Source organism: Balaenoptera borealis (assembly GCF_965194805.1).
Source record: "Balaenoptera borealis genome assembly, chromosome: 11".
Classification (NCBI taxonomy): domain Eukaryota; kingdom Metazoa; phylum Chordata; class Mammalia; order Artiodactyla; family Balaenopteridae; genus Balaenoptera; species Balaenoptera borealis.
The window spans coordinates 111365063-111391173 of record NC_138868.1 but is presented as its reverse complement, the minus strand read 5'-3'; the positions used below and the strand labels follow the sequence as shown (position 1 = coordinate 111391173).

Here is a 26111-nt window from a genome sequence, read left to right as displayed (position 1 = left end):
CTCTTGCATCTCCCTCTCACCCTCCCTATCCCACCCCTCTAGGTGGTCACAAAGCACCGAGCTGATCTCCCTGCGATGCAGCTGCTTCCCACTAGCTATCTATTTTACATTTAGTAACGTATACATGTCAATGCTACTCTCTCACTTCGTCCCAGCTTACCCTTCCCCCTCCCCGTGTCCTCAAGTCCATTCTCTACATCTGGTGTCTTTATTCCTGTCCTGCCCCTGGGTTCATCAGAACCATTTTTTCTTTTTAGATTCCATGTATATGTGTTAGCATACAGTATTTGTTTTTCTCTTTCTGACTTACTTTACTCTGCATGACAGACTCTAGGTCCATCCACCTCACTACAAATAACTCAATTTCGTTTCTTCTTATGCCTGAGTAATATTCCATTGTATATATGTGCCACATCCTCTTTATCCATTCATCGGTGGATGGACACTTAGGTGGCTTCTGGCTATTGTAAATAGTGCTGCAGTGAACATTGTGGTACATGACTCTTTTTGAATTATGGTTTTCTCAGGGTATATGCCCAGTAGTGGGATTGCTGGGTCATATGGTAGTTCTATTTTTAGTTTTTTAAGGAACCTCCATACTGTTCTCCATAGTGGCTGTATCAATTTACATTCCCACCAACAGTGCAGGAGGGTTCCTTTTTCACCACACCCTTTCCAGCATTTATTGTTTCTAGATTTTTTGATAATGGCCATTCTGACAGGTGTGAGGTGATACCTCATTGTAGTTTTGATTTGCATTTCTCTAATAATTAGTGATGTTGAGCATCTTTTCATGTGCCTCTTGGCCATCTTTATGTCTTCTTTGGTGCAATCTCTATTTAGGTCTTCTGCCCAATTTTTAGTTGAATTGTTTGTTTTTTTGATATTGACCTCCATGAGCTGTTTGTATATTGTGGAGATTAGTCCTTTGTCCGTTGTTTCATTTGAAAATATTTTCTCCCATTCTGAGGGTGTCTTTTCATCTTGTTTAGGGTTTCCTTTGCTGTGCAAAAGCTTTGAAGTTTAATTAGGTGCCACTTGTCTATTTTTTTTATTTCCATTACTCTAGGAGATGGGTCAGAAAAGATCTTGCTGTGGTTTATGTCAAAGAGTGTTTCTCCTATGTTTTCCTCTAAGAGTTTTATAGTGTCTGGTCTTACATTTAGGTCTTTAATCCATTTGGAGTTTATTTTTGTGTTTATATTTGTGTCAGGTGGTGTTCTAATTTCATTCTTTTACATGTAGCTGTCCAGTTTTCCCAGCACCACTTATTGAAGAGGCTGTCTTTTCTCCATTGTATGTTCTTGCCTCCTTTGTCATAAATTAGGTGACCATATATGCATGGGTTTATCTCTGGGCTTTATATCCTGTACCATTGATCTATATTTCTGTTTTTGTGCCAGTACCATACTGTCTTGATGACTGTAGCTTTGTAGTATAGTTTGAAATTGGGGAGCCTGATTCCTCCAGCTCCATTTTTGTTTCTCAAGATTGCTTTGGCTATTTGGGGTCGTTTGTGTTTCCATACAAATTGTAAAATATTTTGTTCTAATTCTCTGAAGAATGCCATTGGTAGTCTGATAGGGATTGCATCGAATCTATAGATTGCTTTGGGTAGTATATAGTACTACTATAGTAGTATAGTCATTTTCACAATATTGATTCTTCCAATCCAAGAACATGGTATATTTCTCCATCTGTTTATGTCATCTTTTAATTTCTTTCATCAGTGTTTTATAGTTTTCTGAGTACAAGTCTTTCGCCTCCTTAGGTAGGTTTATTCCTGGGTATTTTATTCTTTTTGTTGTGATGGTAAATGGGATTGTTTCCTTAGTTTCTCTTTCTGATTTTTTGTTTTTACCATATAGGAATGCCAGAGATTTCTGTGCATTAATTTTGTATCCTGCAACCTTACCAAATTCATTGATTAGTTCTAGTAGTTTTCTGGTGGCATCTTTTGGGTTTATGGGTTTATTTCTGGACTCTCAATTCTATTCCACTGATGTATATATATGTCCTTATGCCAAAACCATATAGTCGTTATTACTGTAGACTTTGTAGTAAGTTTTGTGAACTAGAAGTACGAGTTTTCCAACTTTGTTGTTGTTCTTCAAGATTTTTTGGCTATTTTGGGTCCCTTGCATTTCCATATGATTTTTAGGAGCAGTGTGTCTATACTGCAAAAAAGATAGCTGAGATTTTGGTAGGGATTTCACTGACTCTGTAACTCAATTTGGGGAGTATTGCCATATTATCAATATTAATTCTTCCTGTCCAGGAATGTGGAATATGTGTCCATTTATTTAGATATCCTTTCATTTCTTTCAAACATGTTTTATAGTTTTCAGTGTACAAATCTTGCACTTATTTTTCTTAAATTTACTTCTAAGTATTTTATTCTTGCTGATGTTATTGTGAATAGAAGTTTTCTTAATTTCACTTTTGGATTGTACATTGCTAGAGTATAGAAATACAGTCTTCTGTCCATATCTGTGGGTTCCACATCCGGAGACACTGAGGGCTGACTGTATGTTGCCATTTTATATAAGGGACTTGAGCATCTACAGAGGTTCTGGAATCAATCTCCCACGGATTCCAAGGGATGGCTGTACAGTTGATTTTTTTTATTTTTTTTTGTATTTGATCTCATATCCTGAAATTTGTTGAACTTGTGTATTAGTTGTAATAGTTTTTTAGTAGATGCTTTAGGATTTTTAAAAATATATAAGATCATGTTATCTGTGAATGGAGATAGTTTTATTTTTTTCCTTTCTAATCTGAATGGGTTTTATTTCTTTTTCTTCCTTAATTGCCCTGGCTAGAAACTCTAGTACAGTTTTGAAAAAAAGTGAAGGGAGGGACATCCTTGTCTTGTTTCTGATCTTAAGGGAAAAGAACTCAGTCTTTCACCATTAAGTATGATATTAGCTGTGGGTTTTCAAATATAACTTTTATCAGGTTGAGGAATTATCTTCTTCTATTCCTACTTTGTTGGGTTTTTTTCATCATTAAAAGTTGTCAAATTTTGCCAAATACATTTTCTGTATCTATGAGACGATCATGAGGTTTTTGTCCTTGATTCTATTACTATAATATATTACATTAATTTGTTTAATATATTAAACCAAATTCGCATTCCTGGGATAAAAGTCAGTCAGTCATAGTATATCATCTCTTTTATATGTTACTGGATGTAGTTTTCTAGCATTTTGTTGAGAATTTTTGCATCTCCATAAGGGTATTGGTTTGTAGTTTTATTATCTTGATGTGTCTTTGTCTGGTTTTGGTATCAGGATGCTAATGGCCTTACAGAATGAGTTGGGAAATGTCTCTTCCTCTTGGTTTTTGGAAGAGTTTATGAAGGATTGATGCTAATTCTACTTTAAGTTTTTGGTAAAATTGACCAGTGAAGGCTTTCTTTTCAGTAAGCTTTTTGATTACTAATTCAGTCTCTTTACTTGTTATAGGTCTATTCAGATTTTCTGTTTCTTCTTGACTCAGTTTTGGTAGTTTGTGTGCTCCTAGGAATTCATCCATTTCATCTAGGTTATCTAATTTGCTGACTTACAATTATTCATAAAATCCTCCCTATAATCCCTTTTATTTCTGTAAATTTCATAGTAACCTCCCTTCTTTCACCCATGATTTTGGTAGTTTGAATCTTCACTCTTTTTTTTGGGTCAGTCTTGCTAACAGTTGTCAATTCTTTTCAAAGAGTTAACTTTTGCTTTTGTTGATTTTCTTTATTGACTTCCCATTCTCTATTTCATGTATTTCCATGTTGGTCTTTATTATTTTCTTCCTTCTCCTTGCTTTGAGTGTCATTTGCTCCTTTTTCTGTTTTCTTAAGGAAGAAGATCTGTTTATTGATTTGAGATCTCTCTTCTTTTTAAATATACACATTTATAGCTATAGTTCTCCCTCTAAGCCCTGCTTTTACCACATCCCTTAAGTTTTGGGATGTTGTGTATTCATTTTCATTCACCTCAAAGTATTTTCTAATTTCCCTTGTGATTTCTTCTCTGGGTCATTGGTTATTTAGGATTGTGTTGTTTAGTTTCAATATATTTATGAATTTCCCAAATTTCCTTCTGATATTTGTTTTAATTTCATTCCATTGTGATCCAAGAACATACTTTGCATGATTTCAGTTCTTTTTAAAATTTAGTGGGGCTTGTTTTACCACCTAACACATGGTCTGTCCTGGAGAATGCTCCATGTGTACTTGAGAAGAATATTTCTGCTGTTTTTGGGTGGAATAATCTATAGATGTCTGTTGGCCTATTTGGTTAATAGTGTTGTTCATAACTTGAATTTTTTCATTGATCTTTTGCTTAGATGTTCTATGAATTACTGAAAGTGGAGTATTCAGAGCTTCAGCTTTTATTGTTTCTCCCTGTCAATTTTTGTTTCATGTATTTTGGGGCTTTATGATTGGGTGCGCTGCCATATTGTTTAATGTTGCACCTCAAAGCATCCCTTCTTGGGCCTGATAAATTTGTTTGTGATACTATACTTGTTTCCTTAATCAGCTTCCTCTATATTTAGTGCAGTCAGCTTGTGTCTGAGCATCCATCCAAAGCTTTGTGACTTGTTTTGTTCTAGAATTTGCTTGTAATTGATTCAGTCTTTCCATTAAGTAGGGCTTATAAATGATGCTGAATAAGAAGGCATAGATTTTTGGAAGTTGAATAACCTTTGGATATTATTTAGTCTATTCTCTTCCTTCTTTTTTCAGATGAAGAAAGCAGGGCCCGGCTCAGAGAAGTGAAGTGATCTGTCCTGGGTCACACAGCAAGTTAAAGGCAGGAACAGGACCAGAACTGAAGGTATTTGGCTCTTTGTTCACTACTCTTTTGCTGAAGTACTCACATCTGCATATTGTTATTCTATGGTTTCTTTGTGTGTGTCAATAGGCTTGTGCTTCGCGGGAGACTCCCCTGGGAATCTTGTTTAAAAAGTGTATGTCTATGCATATGAATATGTACATGTGTCTACTCCCCACCTGTTTCTCTCTCAGGGACTCTCATTCAGTAGGGCTGGGATGGGACCCTAAGTCTGCTTTTTAGGAAGTCTCTCCCAAGTGATGCTGGTGCACAGCCAGCTGTGGACACACTGGGTACTTCTTTACTTATCCTGCAGTTTTATGACATATACACTCTTAGTAAAATTTTTCTTAAAAATAACTTTTCTTTATAATCTTTTAAATCAGTTTGTCATTAGACAGTTTTATTTATACCTAATTATCACAATTCTCTGGACTCTTCTCTCCCCTCTCTCTCATGTAGCAAGTGAAGCCTAGAAGGTAGTGAGTATTTCCCAGTCCATCTAGAAAGAAGACAGAGGAGGGTTCTGGTGACAGTGGGCGGTGGAACTGAGTGGATTTTCACTCTCTTTACGCCTTGTTGTGTGTGTGACTTTTCCTTTATGTGCTCAAAGTAGGAGATGCAAGGTTTCCGGAATTATAAGGAGGCAGGGAGACTCTTGCCATCCCTCTGTAGGCAGGCTCTGTAAGTCGGGGCTTTAAACCTCAGATCTGTGGACACCTAGAAATGTGAGGATGGGCTTCATGGTGTCTGTGACTCCCTAAAAGGCTAGTCCACATTTTGCATGCACATTCTTGAGTTATTCTGAGCAGGGGCCTTACAGGTTTTACAGCCTTACAGTCTGCTCTCTGAGGTCCCATGACACTCAGTCACGAGCGGTGCTGCTGAGGCCGGCTGTTTGCTGGCAGGATCCTCCCAGGTGCCAGGTCACCACCTGCAATGTGCATAGTGGTGCCCTGGGTTCTGTCGCTCAGGACCAGGAGACTGTCCCTAAGGTGTGGATAACTGAGGAAGAGTAGAAACAGAACTCACGGTGACCAGTCATGCTTTCTGTCAGCACACAGCTCCTTTCTCTGGTATAAGAGGCCTAGAATAGATAAGTGGAACAGGGTGTGATGAGAAAGAAATGTGAACACGGAGGAACATTGACAGTACTTATAAATTATCAATAGCTATGTAATGCTGTTGGCACCTTCAGTCGGGGGCAGCATGAATGGCACATTTTTATGCCAAGCTTGATAGAATCCAAAAAGTTAGGTGCTAAGCCAGGAAGATGACCTGGGCAAGGGATCAGCAAACTTCTTCTGCAAAGAGGCAGACGGTAAATATTTTAAGCTTTGCAGTCCGTGCAGTGTCGTAACTACCCCACTTTGCTGTTGTAGCACTAAAGCAACTGAAGACATTATGTAAATGGGTCGATATGGCTGAGTTCCAATTAAACTTTATTTATGGACACTAAAGTTGGGATTTTATGTATTTTGCACTTGTCACAAAGTTTTTTTCTGCTTTCAATTTCTCTTTAACCATTTAAAAATGTAAAAGCCATTCTGGACCTGCGGGTCATACAGAAACCAGTGGGGACTTGCTTTTGGCATGTGGCTCTATTTTCTTGACCCTGAACTGGGGTTACCAAGAAACTTAGGATCTTAGAATTCAAGCTGAATAACATCATTCTCGAGTTTTCTACTCTGGCCTTGGCTGCAGAACCCAGAGATAAGTTAGGCAGCAATTGTAATAATTGAGTTTTAATGTCAGAGGTGCTTAAAACTTGATTAAATCGTGTTCCCTGTTATATCTTCCCTTAATTATGCCCAGCTATTGTATGGTATTTTGCAGCTCACAAAGGGCTTGCACATAATTATCTCATTTAATTTTGTTAAGAAAATCACTTAAAATTTATTTTATTCACAAAAGTAGAACATGAAAATACTCTTTTTGTTAAAAAAATCGAACACAGGAAAAGTAAAAGTTTCCATTGGTCCCCTTCTCAAGTCCATCCTTCTCACCAAAGGAAACTTTTTTGAATTTGGTGTGACGACTTCTAAAACTTTTCTCGTGTGTTTATGTAGCATTTGTACATGTAGTTGTGTTTTGTGGGCTTTTCTTTTCATTTGCTCACTCATGTGGTAACATGTACTTATTCTACAACTTGTTTTCTGTTACTTTACAATAAGTATATCATGAAGACCATTCCATGTCCACGTAAGTATAATACCTGTTTCATTGTAACTCACACAGACAAGTGCATAATTTGTATGTATCATAGCTTGTTTACTTTTTTCTTTATTGATCATTTTAGTTGTTTCTCATTGTTCCTGTTATGAACAGTGCTGCAGTGAACATAAACACACGTGTGTGTGATGTCTGTGTTATCTATGCATTAAATTTTAATAGGTACCACCTAACTACCCTCCAGAAAGTGTAAGCCGGCAGTCGTGCACAAGAATCCACATCACCCTATGACTTTGCCAGTCATGTGAGCACAGAGTGGCATCTCCTGAATTTAATTTGCATCGTTTCACATGTTTATTAGATGGACATATATTCCCGTCTGCAACTTAGTATTGTCTTTGGTTGCAGAGGCATTTGTTTGGAACTAGATTGATCATCTCTCCTCTTTGAATCAGTAGCGGGTCTTAGTTGCGGCACGTGGGATCTTTTGTTGTGGCACATGGGCTCTCTAGAGTGCACGGGCTTAGTTGCCCCCTGGCATGTGGGATCTTAGTTCCCCGACCAGCGATCGAACCCCTGTCCCCTACTTTGAAAGGCGGATTCTTAACCACTGGACCACCAGGAAAGTCCCTGGTCACTTCTTTTCATATCTAGTGTACGAAACTAGACTTTTGATCATAAAAATTAAGGATTTCTGATCAATGAGGGAAACTGAAGATAACTTTAAAAGTTGAGTGAAAGATTGATAGAAGATAGTTGCAAGATAAAAGAATTGATAAGAGTAATATATAGTACACGCAAGTCAACCAGAAAAAAATACTGGGGAACCTAATAGAAAAATGAGCAAAGGCTATGGATAACAATTCACAGAAGGGGAAATCCACATAACCAGCAGTCTCAGTAAAAAGTTTCTCAATCTTACGGGAAGTTAGAGAAATGCAAATAAAAACAACAATTAGCTACAAAGTTATACTTATTAGACTGGCAGAAATTTAAAAGTGAAATACTACTACATGGTGTCAAGGATGTAGGGAAATGGGCAAACTCCTGCGTTTTCAGTAGGACTAGTCTACTAGTCTGCTGCAGCCATCCTGGCAATTGTCTAGGACCTGGTGGCTCCCTCCTTGGTGGGAACCTTAGAGAAAGGTGTGCATGAGCCTGCACAGGTGCGGGTTCTGGAGTGCTCACCGCGGCCTCCTTGTGGTGGCTGAGCAGCGCTGCAGTGTCACTGCCCGGCGAATGGATGGGCCGGGGTGATGGGTGTTAAGGAGGCTTATATAGCAGCACAGAGTGGGAGGCATCATGGGAGACAGCCAGCGCTGTAGCTCAGCAGAGCCTGCGCACATTTCTACCATTAGTGTAAACAGCCGTGATGTCAGTTCATTGCAGTGGGTGCCTGGGAGGGGTGGGGGTGGGAGGGAAGACCAGGGGTACATGTGGGGAAAACATAGGAAGAAGAAACCTTGCATAGATCAATGATATAAAGGGCCATCCCTAAGGAGTTTAATTAGCTTAATTCTGTGCATCTGGGGTCCACGGGGAGGCGGGGGTCTTACTGCATGATTACGAACATATTATCCTATAATCGTTTTTAATATTCATATGATTTGCTTTCTAGATGTGGCTTTTTATCTGTTGGAGGTTATTTTTTTCCTGTGTGTTTTCAGAGATGTAACAAATGCCTTCTCACTGATAGTCAATGGTTTTAACACTATTAAAGAATCCATGCCTTCCTCACTAACTTGATGTATAACTTTTATCATATACTGAGTCCCCATTGTGGGTATGGGCTCCACGGTTTATTTGGGTATTTTGTGGCATTTCCATGCTATTTTAGTTACAGTTGCTCTGTAAAATGTCTATGTCCTGTCAGGCAAGTCTCCACCCATTGTTCTTCATTTCAATATTTTGTCAGCTATTTTTACAGTTTTATTATGAAGATTGATTTTTTTAATCAGCTTAAACATCCCATTAAAAGTTTAGAGGGATTTTTGAGGTGGCAGAATTTATTGAGTTCCTACACTAATTTAAGGAGAATATCATGACAAGGCGTCTTCCTTCTTGTCCAGGAGCATGGCATGCCTCTCCACGCGCCCAGGTCTCTGTTTTCTTCAGTAAGGCCGTGGGGTTTGGTTCATATAGGTCTGACTCATTTCATATAAGGCTTAGTCATAATTTTTCTTAATATGAATGTTTCTACTACAACTTCCTAATTTAATGTTGCTTCAGATCTTTCGATGTTGATCTTACCATCTTGGTGAACTGCTGTCAGTTGATTCTAATAGTTTTAAAACCTATTCTTGTGGACTATTTAGGCAGACAGTTGTGTATTTAATAAATAATAGTTTTCTTCTTCTTAGTGTTTATCTTATTGCATATATAGGACCCCCCCCCCCGCCGCCATTACAATGCTGTTTGGAAATGTTGAAAATGAGCTTTTTTACTTTAATGAGAAGTGTTCTGATGTATCACCATTTAGTATTAGATGGCCTTTCATTTTCTGGCAAACATTCCTTATTGAGTTAAGGGTGAAGAAGTTTCCTTCTATTCCTAATTTTCTAATAGGTTTTTCTTTTTTTTTTTAAAGCCAAGAATAGATATCAAGTTTTGTCAGGTTTTTTCTTTGCGTGTGTTGCAGTGATAGTGATCATGTGTGTTTTTTGTTATGTGTTTTAATTTTCTCAAAAACTCAGTGAGGTAGGTATTGAAACTAACCAGCCTGAAAGTTAAGAATGGTGCTCTGGGCTGAGCCAGTGGTGTGGAGCCCTGTGCAATTAAACCTGGACCTTTTCCGCATGCTGTTTGTTCTGTGGGCAATGCTGTGGGAGCCAAGGCTTACAAGTGTCAAGCGAAGATGGAGATTAGAAATTTCTAACATTTCACGTTGTTGATTCTACTTCGGAGGATGTATCCCAGGAAAATAAGGTGTTGCAAAATTTATGAACAAGGCTGTTTGTCACTTCATAAAGTACAAAGAGTGAAAAAATAGAAAAAGTCCAATAAGAAGTGAGCTGTCATCCATAACACAGCCATTAAATGAGAAATTATGTTCTTATTAAAATATTTCTGGAAATTATTAGTGACAAGACGTAGTCTCATGATAACAATGTGTGAATATAAACAGTAAGTGTATTACATTCTTGAAAATCTCCAGAACGAATACTGGTGAGAGGAAGGAAAAGAAGGAGCTGATTGGAGTGGCAATAACAGGAAAGCCCCTCTGTAGAAGGGTTTTGGAAATAAGCGAAGCACACTTGGTCAGGCTTCCCAGCAGGGTCGTTTGCTCAAATATGCAGCCAGTCAAGGTTATTTAAGGGCTGGAGCACAAGTACTTTCCATTCCTGCCATGAAGGGCTTGGTGTGTGTGGTGCCTGAGTCTGAGCTGCCCTTGCACTGAGTCAGGAATAATCCTGCAGCATCAGACTCTGCCTCTCTCTCTTTCTGTCTTTTTGTCTCTATCTCTGTCTCTCTCTGTGTCTCTGTCTTTATCTCTGTCTGTCTCTGTCTCTCCTCTCTCTATCCCTCTCTCTCTCAGGAACCCTCTGCCTACTCCCTTGCCCTCCTACCAGCCGGCAGCTGTCAATCTGTCACTACTGGCTCTGTCCAAAGAGCCCGACCCCCTTCATTTGTATAATCATCTAGACAGGCAGGTGAGGCAGCCCCCTGGGTACCCCCTTCACCTGGAAGTGAGTTAGTGGCCAATTGCTTAACAAGGAGCTCTTCCAGCCTACCCCAAGAGAGGAATCGGGTGCCTCAGGAACGTAGAGAAGATCTTTGGATTCAGGACGCAGCCACGGCCAACTGAAAACTGTGGTCCAGGGTCCCCTCCGCCCACATGCTGACTTGCTGGCTGATGCCTCTCAGCTGCTTTATTCCTTCCCTTTTGCGTACAGCTTGTCATTTGATCTGACTTTAAACAGCCCTGGCTTGTCTGGGGGGAGGGAATAGGCAGGGGGTGGTACGGGTGACAAATGCGTCTCACAGCTGATATGACAACCTGAAAGAAACTCCCTTTCCACTTTGCCTCATGTTTCTGCCTCTAATTCTTTCTTTCTAAGGCATGGGTCAACTCCAGCCACAGGGTCCTTTCAGAGTTCTTCAGCATATTAACCATAAACTCTTACTACCTGCCAGGTGCTATGCTAGGTACTTTTCAAGGATTATGACATTTAATTCACAGTAATCCCATTTGTTGAAAGCTATTACTATCCCCATTTTAGAGATGAGAAAAGTGAGACTTAGGACAAGAAACTTGGCCAAGATTTCACAGCCAGTATATAGCTGAACAAAACAATAGAGACGACATTTGCTGAGTACTTTCTGTCTGCCCAGCATGTTACCTATATTAGCTCATGTATCCTAACAACAACCTGTAAAATAGGTAGTATGATCACCATTTTGGAGCTGAGGAAACTGAGACTCAGATGTTAAGTAACTTGCCCAAGTCTGCTTAGTAAGTGGCAGAGGTGAAGTTTGTACCTAAATCAGCATGACTCCAGAACTATGAACCGTCACACTCAATGTCAACAAATATATACTTAGTGTCAGTTACTTCACAGGTGCCGTGTTTGGTTCTTGGAATCCCAGATTAAATATGGCCACGCCATCAAAGAATGCATAGTCCAGACAGAAGCAGACACGAAACAGACAATTCCAACGTAAGGTAGCAAGCATAGAAGATGGGCATTGAAATCACAAAAGACTTCCCAGGGGAGATGATATTTGATTTAAATCTTTTTTAAAATTGAAGTATAGTTAATTTACAATGTCATGTTAGTTTCAGGTGTACAGCACAGTGATTCAGTCATATATATATCCATATATATATCTTTTTTCAGATTCTTTTCCCTTATAGGTTATTATAAAATATTGAGTATAGTTCCCTGTGCTATACAGCAGGTCCTTGTTGTTTATCTGTTTTATACATAGTAGTGTGTATATGTTAATCCCAAACTCCTAATTTATGCCTCTCCCCCTTAACGCCTTGGTAACCAGAAGTTTGTTTTCTATGTCTGTGGGTCTGTTTCTGTTTTGTATGTAAGTGCATTTGTATCATTCATTTTTTTTTTTAAGATTCCATATATAAGTGATATCATGCGATATTTGTCTCTAATCTTAGAAGGTGAATTGGAATTACTTGAATATGTGGTCATGGAGGATGAAGCAGGGGTCCAGTGGGACGCTGAGGGCAGTGGGTGGCATGAGGGTCCACGTGGCCTATGTGGACGCGGCGGGTTTTGGCTGGTGGAGCCGATTACGTCCACAGCATCCTGCTCACGGAAGACACGAGATGCCATGAGAAGGAGTTTGGAATTTATCTTGGAAATTGCCAACCATTAACAGGATTTTCAGGTGTGGAGAGTGATATGCTCAGAGTGGAGAAAAGAGAGATGAGGACTAGTCAGGAGGCCTTTGCAGCCACCTGACTGGAGAAGACAAAGGCACGAACAGAGTCTGCACTGACTGCTTTTCCCCACCCTGATTGTGGGCCAGGAAGCTGAGCCTCCCTTGCGGCAAACGGATGGGCCGTGGACAGGCCAGAACCCGCCCCATCTACACCCGGATTCTGAGAGCCAGGACAGGATGCCTTCGGAGTGGACAGCTTGGTCTCCTACGCCTGAGGCTCGGGTGTCGACGGAGAGGATGCAGACGGGGCAGAGCTGCATTAGTCTCCTCCAGGACTTGGTTTCTTGACAAATTTTAAATTTGTAATTTCATGGTTTGGTCATAGTGAGGTTAGTTTCTAAAATTCCTGAGCTGTTAGGGGAGACTCGGAAATCCCTATGGATCAATGCACACGGTGGCAGCTGCCACCAGCCTCAGGAAGTACAGCTGCTCTATGAGTTCTCCGTGGTGCCCCTGATTGGAAACTAATTTCTCCCAGGACAGATTGGCATTGCAAGCCCCAAACCAACCAAATGTTTAACTCTGGATTCCCTAATCCTGTTGGGAAGGGAGTAACTGGGGATGGTAGAGTGATTCACGGAGCAAAGTGGTGTTGGCAGTGGGATGGGGAGGGTTGGAGAAAAAAAAGAAGCAATCCACTCCCAGTGGCTTTGAAAGACCTACCTGGAAGGAATGTTTTCAGACTAGCTCTTTGCAACTGCATCCTTTTGGGTAAGAAAACTTAGAAACATATGAGGTGTTTTCTTCTAAAAAGATTTTGGTTTTTATTGTGTTTCTAGAAAGCAAGGAGACCCTGGAAAGCATGTGTGTTTACTTTGAGCCAGTTCTTCATCTGATATTTGAGAACCAGGGACTAACTGGATGATCCCCAAAGCATCCCAGAAGACAGCCTCATGAATGGGGATGGTCCAGAGTGTGAACTGGGTGAGAGATGCAGGTGGGATGGGGGCATTCTCGGCAAAGGAGCACATGCCTCAGTCTCGGACCTGGGCCTGAGAACTAGGTGGCGTAGCTGTTGGTGTGAGAACGGCCGTTGAAAAGGAGGTTTTTGTTTTTTGCAAGTCATATATGTGCATGGAATGAAATTTTAAATGGGCGAAAGGATATGTAGTGTGCAAAGCACATCTTCCTCCTTCTCCCATCTTCTGGCATCTCGTTCCCTCCACAGAGGCAGTGCTGCCACTACTTCCATGTGTCCCCTTCAGAGACAGTCCATGCATTTACTATGGGTGTGTATGTGTTTTTTTTTAATTAATTAATTTTTATTTTTGGCTGCATTGGGTCTTTGTTGCTGTGCGCGGGCTTTCTCTAGTTGCAGCAAGCAGGGGCTGCTCTTCGTTGCGGTGGCTTCTCTTGTTGCAGAACACGGGCTCTAGGCACGCAGGCTTCAGTAGTTGTGGCACGTGGGCTCTAGAGCGCAGGCTCAGTAGTTGTGGCTCACGGGCTTAGTTGCTCCGTGGCATGTGGGATCTTCCCGGACGAGGGCTCGAACCCGTGTCCCCTGCATTGGCAGGCAGATTCTTAACCACTGCGCCACCAGGAAAGCCCTGGGTGTGTATGTTTGTGTGTGTGTGTAGTTTTTCAGACACAACACAGAATACTCCATGTATTGTTTAAAACCTTGCATGTCAGTGGTGCCAGTTTGAAATACCATCCGCTGCAGAGCCAGGCCTTTGATTCGGTTTGTTTTCAGACTATTTGCAAAGTTCCCTTGCACCTTGGAATACTTATGAGCTCTGAGCTTGAAATGGTGTTAGCAAATTCTGACCCTTCAGCTTCAGTTTTTCTAGACTGATGTCTTCCCTCCTAGCAACCAAAATCGATTGTTTGGTTTCATAGCTGAGGATTTTTCATTTGTTGATGAACTGAGGAAGACCACAGAGAAGAAAGTGAGAATGGGAGGCTGTGTGAATAGTTACCAGTTAAGGTGACAGGCAGATAGTTCAAGGTGCGAGAGGGAAAAGGGTGTGATCTGGGAAGTATTAAATCAGACCACGCTGCAGAGAGCTGCATGACAAGCGCAGTTTATGAATCCTGTGAGATTCAAAGGAACAGTTGTTTATCAGTCTCGTTCAGGGGCTGCGCCACTGCACCGCAGTGTACTGGGGCGGGCAGTTGTCCTGGTTCCAGAGTGCCTCCTCCAGCTCGGGACCGTCAGTCCCTGGGGTGAGCAGCCTGGTGGAGCCGTGACTGCCAGGCTCCAAGCCTGGAGCGCTGGTCGGGGGCGGTGTGATGGGAATAAGAATGCCCGTTCAGCCTCATCCACACGCGCCACACACACAGGAATAACGTATTTGGACATGTGTATTTCCTCTAGGACCTCTTTTCTCAGCAAAACACCCGAATTTCAGAGAAGTAATTACAAGAATTACATAGGCTATAGAATATTAATTAATGTTCCTTGTAAGTGGAAATGTTGCTTCTCACACTGTTTCTCTCTCTTGGTAGCTGACATATTTCTAGAATTTGATTGTTGTTTCCTATTTGTAGTGAATATATTTTCTCTATATAACTTTCTGTTTCCTAAGAAAGTTAGGATAACTTTCTGTTTCCTAAGATTGGATGGCCTCCAAAATTTCTAGTATTTTATGCAAACTTTTGGGTTTTCAAATATCATCTTCTCATAAGTCAAGTTGCACTTTCCCGTTTATTTCCTAGGTGTTTGCAATCACTGGTATTAATTCTCTTTAGCTCTCTGGGCTGCCAGCACATCTGTTTGGGAATGCCGTAGGAGCTGGCCTGCCGTGTGTTGGCATGACTGCAGCTGCGTGGGGAGTGTGGCCGCCCCTGCTTTGCTCCGAGGGCCCTGGAAAGCCACATGGCTAAACATGTAAGATGAAAGGTCTTTACAAGCCACTGAATCACTCTTCCAGATGAGATTTCCAAATGTCAGAAGGAACAGCAGCTCATTAAAACTGCAGCTGTAAAATCCACCAACAGCACACGTAGAAAAGTGATTACAGAGCAAGCTTGATTAATTAGGTGTGAAAATTCAGGACCAGCGTGGTAATAAATGATGGAACTCACCCAGCAGCCTGCTTCCCTTGCACCGTGTTTTGCTGAATGGCCAGTTTCCCACTTGTCTCTTGTACGGAGATCACGTTTCAAGAGCTGGTAAAGTTTACATCTAAATCATGGAGCCAACAGAAGACCACTCAGATCTGCAGACAGTTCCAACTTTGGCTTCCTTATCTTCTTTCTCTGTGCCCTTTCATATATTACTAAATCTTCCTGAATCTCATTTTCTCCATTTATAGAAGATGAATTTCTGTTCCTACCTATATACCAAGCCTTTGAATAGAAGCAATTTCATAAAAAAACAAACAAAAACTCTGCATAATCCTGTATGTGGCTTTGAATCTTTGGGTCTAAGAGATCCTGTGATATGTAAATATTATGTTCATTGTCTAGTATCATTTAGAAATCTGATGATCTGTTTTATCAGACTGATCTTTTGAATTGAAGCAAAATAGCATTTGTGAAGGTACCTAGCCTAGGGCTTCATACATAGAAGGTATTCAGTAAGCTTTGGCTGTGTCACCATCATCTGAATGGAGAAGATAGACTTCCAGTTCCAAAGAATGACAATAGAAAGCAATATACTTATTGGGACAGGACTACTGTGGTGAGCACGACATCATCCTTCTTTGGTGATTGAGAAGGTGGCATTGTGCTTGCTTTAGGGTCATAAGTATTAATCATCATTGTGAATATAGCACTGATGAGCTTCCATTTCTTCTTTAGTGACTTCCAGTTGACGACAAAATAAAGTGTGCTTTCCTTGGGTTTCAACGATTCTGCACCCAGCTCCAGTGTTGGGGTGGTGGTTTCCCCACAGGACCAGGTGACGCTCCGACACGTGCTGGGTGTCGTAGGAGTCAGCTCAGCTCTGGCACCATCTACCCAGAGGCAGCGTCAGACCCCACAGCGCACGGGCTCAGTCTCACAAGGCTGCCCCCCTCAGATGCCAGTCTCAAGTCCAGGGTGCCACCTGTGCTCCTGACCGAATGGCTAAAATCAGTGGCTCCCACGACCCCCTCCTTGGGTTCCATTAATCTGCTAGAGCAGCTCACAGAATTCAGGAAACCAGTTTACTCAGTAGATCACAGGTTTATTAGAGAGGATTGGAAAGGATACAAATCAGCAGCCAGATGAAGAGATGTGAAGGGCAAGATCCCAAACAAAGACCTCTGTCCCCAGGGAGTCTGGGCCCAGCATGGGGGCATGGGGAAGCAGTCTTGTTCCCCAGCCTGGAAGCTCTCCAGACGCCATCCTTTCGGCGTTTTGTGGAGGCTCGAGACATGGGTATGAGTGGTTAAACCATAAGCCACTGGCAATTGATTCAGCCTGTATCCCCTCTTCCTTCCCCAGAAATCAGGGGGTGGGGCTGGAAGTTCCAACTCTCTATTCAGGGTTTGTTCCCCTGGCAACCAGCCCCTTCCTTAGGTGCTTTCCAGAAGCCACCTCATTAACAAAAGAAAACACAAATTCCAAGGGTTTTAGGAGCTCTGTGGCAGGAATGGGGTTGAAGACCAAATGCACGGCGGCCTGCTGTCCCAGGACACCCTTATCTTTAGGACATTTACCCAACGTCCTTCTCACTCTTTATCTTCACGCCTCTGAACCAGCTAGATTCTACTGCTCCTTGCATACGCCCCAGAATCCCCCACTTCCAGGCCTTTGTCACTTGCTGTATGCTTTGCTGAACTTTCACTCTGTCCCAGGAACTGTGCTAGGTGCTGGGGACATAACTTGAAAATTCATAGTCCTTGAACTCCAGTAGCTCTTTGGTAAGGACAGACACATAGACATTTATAACCCAGTGGAATGAATATGGTGGTAAATGTTCACCCTACCTTCGAGCCTCAGGGGTCACGGCTTTTCCTCAAACACTGGTGTCATTCACCTCCGCGTCACACCACCTGTGTGCTAAAGCCAACCGCAGCTACAATCGTGTTTACCTGGAAGAGCTCTGTCTCCGTCTTACCTGAATAAAGGTGGCGTCCCCTACCTGACTATAGTCTCCCTTTGCTGTGATCTTCATTCCTCTTAAGTCTCATTGAAACTGCCAGTCTTTTATTTCTAGTATTGTCTTCTGCCAACCTGTTTGTCTTCTCCCTTTCACTCTCTCCATCAAGCCTGGACCCCGTGGACCATCCCCTTACATTTCAGTGGCTCGCTGGACAGTGTCCCAAACCCTTTGTTTTTCCACCACGGGAATCCTGGGTCAGTCTTGCTGTCCACCTTCTCTGCATCTGTACTGACCCCTGTGGGTGGTGCTGAGACGTCTTGCCGGGCAAATACCTCTGAAAAGTCGTGCTCTTTCCATTCCTTTGGGCCATTGGTGCCGCCCAGAAATCCTTCATGTGTGAATCCTTGACTTCACTGGCTGTCAAGTGGCTGGTTTCAGAACTTCTCCCTTCTGTGATGGAGAGATCACAAAGGGCCTTGTATTTCACGTTAAGAAAATTGGATCCCATTCCCAAGAAATGTATAGCTGGCAAAGACGTGTGCGAGTGTGTGTGTGTGTCTGTATGATGCTAGGTTCTTTCTGGCAGATGTTCAGAGGTGAGTTTGAGGCCATGAGATGAGTTGGGGAGGGCAGAGCTGAGAAGGTCCTGAGCCAGGACTTGGCAGGAGTGACAGGAGGAGGGGGCAGATCTGAGAATTATTATGTAGCGAGTAAAATCGGCAAACTCCAACTGAGGCAGAAAATATACGAGGAGGTGACATCTTAGGGAAAAAAACTAATGATTTTCATTTCCAACGTGTTGACTTGTGGGATTTGAAGTGGAGCTTTGATACATGAGTCTGAAGCCCAGGGGATGAGGCCAAGCCTGGAAATACAGATTTAGGAGCCACTGGCATATAGGTGGTAATTACGATCGCGAGAATGGCTGTGGTTCCCCAGGGAGCGTGTGGAGTGAGGAAAGCAGTGGGTGGAGGACAGAACCCTGGGGAACGGCAGCCTCGGCAGAGCAGATGGCGGAGGACACACCCGTGCAGGGGCCACAGGAGGAACCGTCCCAGGGGCCAGGAGAGCCAGAGAACGCAGGGTCACGCCGCCTCGGGAAGGAAGACGTGGTTAGTCACCTAACACGTAGCAAAGAGAGCCAGTGAGACTGGGATTGTAAACTGCCCGTTACGTTTGACATTTAAGAGCTCTGGCGGCATTTTCTGAGAACGTATTCCGTTGAAGGTAGGAGCAGGAGCCAGACTCCCGAGAGCCGGGGGGAGGAGGAAGGGGACTCAAGGGTCGATTTCTCGGAAAAAACAACAGAGACGGGAAGGGGTAGACCAGATGGCTACTTCCTGGATGATTCCTCGGGGTTCTGGGTGGCGATGGTCCAGCTGGTGCTGCTTCCTTTGGCTGGAAGGCCCTACCCCCGCGCCTGCTCCACATTCTCCTCTGTACGTCAAGGAATAATTCAATGGTAGTCGTTCCGTGGGCAATCTCTGAAGATCTCCTCATGGGGAAGTATTATCTCCCCTGTCTGAACTCCTGCAACACCAAATCTGTGGTCCTCTTATGCCGTTTATTTCTGTTTCTCTTTAAATTCCATACTGAAGTTATTTAGCTACATACTCATTTCCTTATTAGATTGTAAGTATGTCATATATACAGTATATTTGTCGGATATTTATTTTTCTGTATTCTATATACCTATATTTTTAGAATGAAATGGAATGCTGCAAGGCCAGTAGGAACTCAATAAATAATTATTGAAGGAATCTATCTATCTCTCTAGCTATCTGACCATCAGTCATAATTACATAGAAATATTTTGGAACTTTGCATGGAGTTTTGTTAATAGAATCAATTAGCAGGAGGTGACCTATAGGTAATGTTTGTACCCTAATTATCACCAAATTCTTCAGATTGGGCTTCTGCTACACATAGTCCTCAGAAAAATTGAAGTTGAGTTTCTAACAAAGATGACACTTTGCACCACCCCATGGTATGGCACCTTGAAATCATTGGAAAGAAAGGTCAAACTGGAAAGGCTTGAATTTGGTTCTCTCATATCTTTGATAATAACAAACAATACGAAACCCACTCTTACAGGATTGGTTCAACTGCGTCCTAGGATTTATAGAAGTATTAAGTACATTTTCCTCTTTTTGTGTCATTTTAAAGGGTGATGGTTTCCAAGTCCTGGTTGTTTTAATATTCGTATTTATATGAAGAATTTCATAAGTTTGGATATCCTCGTAGTTTTAGAAATCAACATGTGTGCATTTTTTTCCCTGGAAAGTAACTGCAGTGAGAGGATGTGGAAAGAGACGGGGGTCGGTTCCTATGTCTTCCCAGAAATCTGAGCACTAGGGTAGCGCTCAAATTGTTTTCTTCTAAAAAATAGAATTTTAGAGACTCTGGGCACTTAGGAATTTAAGTGCTAATTTAACTCCTTCTCAAAGGCAATCTCGTGTTGTACCTCTTCTTTTTTTAAATTTTTATTGAGTTATAATTTACATACCATACAATTCACTTGCTTTACTTGTACACTTCAGTGATTTTTGGTATATTTACAGAGTTGTGTAACTATCACCACAGGCATAGAGTTTTTTTGGGTTTTTTTCCACATGGCATATGGGATCTTAGTTCCCCGCTCAGGGATCGAACCTACGCCCCCTGCATTGGAAGCGCAGAGTCTTAACTGCTGGACCGACAGGGAAGTCCCTCTTGTTGGACCTCTTTTACCCAAGAAGGAGGAAATACTGATTTGGAGTGTTTGCTGGGTGAGTGGAGGAAGCTTTCTCGGGAAGGTTCCCTACAGTCTCCCATTTGGGCCTCGGTGGTAATGTGGCCAAGTCCTGTCTCCTCTGGGTGTTTCCAAGGGAAAGGCTGACGGAGCAGCGTGCTGGCTTCACGGGCCTGAGACCTGTGCCGTCAGGGTCATTTTCACGTGCTCTTGGCCCTGCACATGATGCAGCCTGGTCGTAAGTCTCCACTTGGGTCCGTGCTCAGGGGTGCCCTGAGCTCCGTTTGTTTCCACGACCAGAAGATGCTCGTCGGGGCCGTTGCAGGTTGGGTGCTGGGTCTCCAGGGGCAGTGAATGAGAGCGTGGGAAGGGCTGGCTGCTCACCCGTCAGCACTCTGGAAACAGCTCAGGGTATTCATGGACCAGCAGGGGCACCTTCGTATATGATAAGGTGAACACTTTCTGTGCTCAATAAGACCATTAGAGTGTCTCTTCTAATTACCTTTTTGGGGAAAAAGAATGGAACGTACCGGCGTGAACGAAAAGCAGCGAGTGTTCATTTAAAAGGTCAAGTGTACGTGGTCTCTGCTTGGCATGCCTGTCTCTCTGCTCTGACTCTGGGTGCCTTAATCAGACACTGGATTCAGAGTCCTGTGTGCACACCTAGGGTTTGATGGGGCCAGTGAGGGAGGCATTCATTTGGGTTAACGTGTCTTTTATTGAGTTTTCTTTTCAAAGAAATTTATGCAGAACAGCAGACAATGAAGTTCCTGCTGGAAGGCCATTGGGGGACGTGGGGAAAAGCATTTGCTGGATGAAAGACGTTTTAAGAGTGTGAATTCAAAGTGAAGCAGAGCTTGCCTGGGGAGCGATTTTCCTAAAGTGGTAGTGACAAAATCTCATACCGACGCAAAGATCATGTCTGGAAGCCTGTAGCCACCCTTCACCTTGGATGACCACGACCGCCGAAGACTGCAGACGTTTGTGGAGAAGTTGCAGGAATGCCGATAGCACCGTGGGAATCGTGGTGGAAGTGTAATTCAAGCGTAGGCGAGCGAGGGTGGCAGAGCAGAGCTGCCTGATTAAGTTAATATGTATCGATATTTCTCCTTTTGTTTTGACTTCCTAGGCTGTTTAAATTCAGTCTTGTCACAACAAGATACAAAAGAGGCTGCTATGACATTGATTTTTTTTTAAAATCCTGCCTCTGAAGTATCCTTCAGAGTGTGTTTTTTGTTTTGTGTATGTGTGTGTGTGTATTTGTACTCCAGAGTTGACAGGAAGGCAGAAATGTTGAAATTGTGGCACAAATAATTATGTTAAATTGTTGAGCATAAATTATCAGGGGAAATACAGTTTGGTTGTAAGCATAAATCAATTTTATGCATCACAAAATTGCCACCATTCGATTTTGCTGAGGTGACTTATTTCTGGCAGTGGTGAACACAGTGATGGTTTGAAAATAGAAACTCTGGTGTCTGAGGACTCTGTCAAAACCTGGACTTACTGATCCGTGGGGGAAAAAACATGGGTGAGGAGTGGCGTGTGCGTGTGAAGAAACGCGTATTTCACACTCTTTCACCTGAGACAAGCGAGTTTCCACATCCCCTCGCAAAGCCTCAGCCACACCGAGCCTCTTCCTTCACTGTGACCTCGGATACCTCTGCTTCCAAGTCAGAAGCAAATGGAGCTGTCAACGCCCAGCTTATCCGTGCACCATTAAGCATGCCTCGTTATAATTTAGAAAGACTTCTGTTTTAGCAGACAGACAATAGGCTATTACCTAGCCACTGCTCTCTTATCCGAACAGAAGGAACCAGTCACGTTTATAATCAGAGTACCTATAAACCAGAATGTTCCTCTCTGTATTTTATATTTGGCGTTTTGGGAGGTGTTGGGGAGGAGGTGTTCATATTTGAATATAGCTGTGTCTAATTTGGGTATCTTCAGTACTCAGAACGAAATAATAATGCCTCTCTTAGGAAGCCCTCGTCAGAGACGCTGGAAAGTTGTCTTTCTGGCCCAGCTTGTGACCCTGCCCTCCCTTCCCGCTGGGGGCAGGCAGCCTCGTTGCCGTTGCTGCAGCTGACGGAAAACAGCAGCCAGTGGAGACCGCCTCTCCTCCCTTTTCTCTCTCGTTCTGTGGGCGGGCTTTCCTGGGACAGTGGGAGTACTTGATGGTTTTGGTGTGGAGGGTATGCCAGTGGGACTGCAGAGAGGGGAAGAAGCAGAGAGCGTGCAGGAGTATCCCCTATTCTCCTTAGCTGTGTCGAAGAGGCTGTTAAAGCAGCCCTGGCTGATAAAGGTGAGGGAGTGACGCTCACAGCCCACGGCTGTTAGATGCCGCACTTTCCTCCTGAGCCTGGCCAGGTGCCCGGGACGGAGGGCCAGCGTGGAGCTGAGAGCCCGTACTCCGGGGACCAGACGGCTGGCTCTGGTTCTCACTAGCCGGGTGACCTTTGGCAAAGTATTTAACCTCTTCCCGCTTCTGTTTTCCCAAAGGTACAGTGGGGACAATGACAGGACCCATGTCACAGGTCTGTTGGGTGAGATGAGATAATATAGAGAGAATTGTTAGGAGAGAATGTGGTGCCCACTGGAAAAACAGCATGTGTCTTAGCTGCTGTTTATCTCTGTGTGGACAGAGCAGAATGTGTCACTCCTTACGTGGGCATTCGGGAAAGAGCTGTAATTGTAACTTTACATGTAAATTCATTTCTTCCCTTTAATTTGGAAAGGACAGTTCCAGTACTCATTTCATAAATGTTTTCTTAACTCCTTTTATTTCTGCATCTATAGACTGCGGTAGGTACTTTCGTCAAACTTCTGGAAATTTTACAGGACTCTCCAAAATGAATGGAAATGTTGAAATATCCCCCAAAGGAAGACACCATGCAAGTCTCTGGGAAATAGTCAATACTGGGAGTTAAACTGACCCCCAAAGCAGTCTGAATAAAAGCAGATGCTTAAAAATGCTTTTTAAGAACGAATAAATGTAAATAGTAAATCAAAGGTGAAGTAAAAGGAAAATCTGAAACTGTTATTTGCAGATAATGTGATCATATGCAAAGAAAAACCAACAGAATTGAAGCATTATAACTAAAAACAGGTTAGCAAAGTTATTAAACACAAGCTAACTTAAAAAGATCAAGTGCATTTCTGAATACTAGCAGTAACTAACTTGAATATTTTAAAAATCTAACATACAACTTATAACAACCAAAACCAAAAGCAAAATACATAGTAATTAGCAAAGGATACACTACATATTTATGGGAAAAAATATAAAAATCTATTAATGTATATATAGATGCAATCCACATACTATATGGTGGATCATTTCACACCTTTATTTTTTAAATTTTTAATTTTATTTCTCATTTTAAAAATAAATTTATTTATTTATTTATTTATTTTTGGCTGTGTTGGGTCTTCGTTGCTGCGCGTGGGCTTTCTCTAGTTGTGGCAAGCGGGGGCTGCTCTTCGTTACGGTGCATGGGCTTCTCATTGTGGTGGCTTCTCTCGTTGCAGAGCACAGGCTGTAGGCGCATGGGCTTCAGTAGTTGTGGCATGTGGGCTCAGTAGTTGTGCCTCGCGGGCTCAGTAGTTGTGGCTCATGGGCTCTAGAGTGCAGGCTCAGTAGTTGTGGTGCATGGACTTAGTTGCTCTGCGGCATGTGGGATCTTCCCGGACCAGGGCTTGAACCTGTGTCGCCTGCATTGGCAGGTGGATTCTTAGCCCCTGTGCCACCAGGGAAGACCCTCATTTCACACTTTTAATATGATCATTTATTATAATAAACATGTCAATATTTCTAAATCTATAAATTCAGTAAATTTCCAATCAAAGTACTAGTAGTTTTCTTAAGAAAAAACTCAATAAAGTTACTCTAAAATTTATTTGAAAGGGAAATGATGCAGGTATAGCTAAGTCAACTTTATAAAAGAAAAGTTTTGCTCTCCTATGTATTAAGATGTGCCCTAGGGATTTCCCTGGTGGTGCAGTGGTTAAGAATCTGCCTGCCGGGACTTCCCTGGTAGCGCAGTGGTTAAGAAGCTGCCTGCCAATGCAAGGGACACGGGTTCGGGCCCTGGTCCAGGAAGATCCCACATGCCATGGAGCAACTAAGCCTGTGCGCCACAACTGCTGAGCCTGCGCTCTAGAGCCTGCGAACCACAACTACTGAGCCCACGTGCCACAACTACTGAAACCTGTGCACCTAGAGCCCGTGCTCCACAACAAGAGAAGCCACCGCAGTGAGAAGCCCGCGCACCGCAATGAAGAGTAGCCCCCGCTCTCCTCAACTAGAGAAAGCCCGCGTGCAGCAACAAAGACCCAACACAACCAAAAATAAATAAATAAATAAACAAATAAAATTTAAAAAAAACAAAAAGAATCTGCCTGCCAATGCAGGGGACATGGGTTTGAGCCCTGGTCTGGGAAGATCCCACACGTGGCGGAGCAGCTAAGCCTGTGTGCCACAACTACTGAGCCTGCGCTCTAGAGCCCATGAGCCACAACTACTGAAGCCCACGCACCTAGAGCCCATGCTCCACAACAAGAGAAGCCACTGTAATGAGAAGCCCGTGCAACGCAACGAAGAGTAGCCCCCGCTCACCGCAACTAGAGAAAGCCCACGTGCAGCAACGAAGACCCAACACACACACACACACACACACACACACACACACAAAAAGATGTGCCCTAAAGTCATATTAATTCAAATATGCGGGCATGAGTGTAAGAACAGACAGATAGACCAAAGGAGCAAAACACATCTCAGAGATGGACCCAAATTTATCCCATATATTTTATAGGTGGTACTAAAAACAATCAGGAAGGGACTGTCTCTCTATCTGATGTGATTAGGAAAACTAGATTACTACATGGAGAAAAATAAAACTGGACTCCTAGCTGAGACCATATACAAAGGCAGCCTCCAGGTTAACTGAAGACCTATATATTGAATATAAACAGTAAAGCTTTAAAGTTAATAGAAAGTGATATTAGGAAACTCTCTGTGACCCAGGTCTGAGGAAGACTTTTAAAAACACTAAAAGTTCATAAAAAGCATAAAAGTACATAAAGGCAAAATTTGATTATTGTGAGATTGAGGGTATCTGTGCAATAAAGGGGATCATAGATACAGAGGACAGTAACAGATGGAGAGGTAATATATGTGATGACAAATGGACTAGAGATTAACACCTAGACACTCTTGCAACTCAGCAAGAGAACACAGGCCCTTCGACAGAAAGACGGGATACAAACAGGAAACCTGCATAGGCTGAGGCCAAAATGGGAGCAGACGGCATCCAAAGAGATGCCGAAAATCGCCTGAAATTAAAGAAAGAAAATCTGAAAGCCCCATTTAACGGTCAGTAACCAGGAAGCTGAGTAGTAAGTCAGCAAGGACGTGAGGATATGGGAGCCTCCCGGTGGGAGTGCAGACTGAGGCTGCCATTTGGAAGAGCCGTCTGGCAGCGCTGCTTAAACTGAGTGCCCGTGCACCCCAAGGTCAGGCAGCTCCCCCCTGGGCTACACCCCGGAAGGGTTTCCAGGCCAACTCGGGCATGTGCACGAGGACGTTCCGTACAGCCTTGTTCGTGGTGGTGGAGAGGTGGGGGCAGAGCGCGTGGATAAGGAGAGCCTGTCGGAGCTGCATTGAGAGCTACGAGGTCACATTCAGGTAGAAGAGAACAGACCTACCCAGCATGGCACGGCTGAGTCCTAACACCACAGTGCTCAGCGCAGAGGGAAAGCGGTGGGGTCTTCCGCACCATACAACCCACGTGAAGTAAAGTATGGGTGTTCAGGTCAGATAACATGTTTTATACGCATACGTAAAGGTGTGTGTGTGTACACATCTCTGTCTATCCTTCATGTACCTCAGGGATGGCTAAGCGGTTGCCTGTGGGAGCGGGGACACAGGAGTGAAGATGAGCACACAGATGGGACCATGCATGAACCAGTGGGGTGGTGTGTCCATACGTGAGATTGGGAT

The 26111-nt window shown here is 43.0% G+C and overlaps 1 protein-coding gene across 2 annotated transcripts in view; it reads left to right on the top strand.

Annotated features, from left to right (window-relative positions):
* The window catches only part of OPCML (opioid binding protein/cell adhesion molecule like), a 1243265-nt gene that overhangs the window by 24063 nt on the left and 1193091 nt on the right, over positions 1–26111 (top strand). Inside the window, exon 2 of one of the 2 annotated variants that reach the window (XM_082341076.1) lies at positions 4739–4829. The gene's annotated coding sequence lies outside the window, so the exon portion shown is untranslated. Of the gene's footprint in view, positions 1–168; positions 4830–26111 lie in introns of those variants that run through there. The other variant, XM_082341075.1, reaches the window with a different exon arrangement.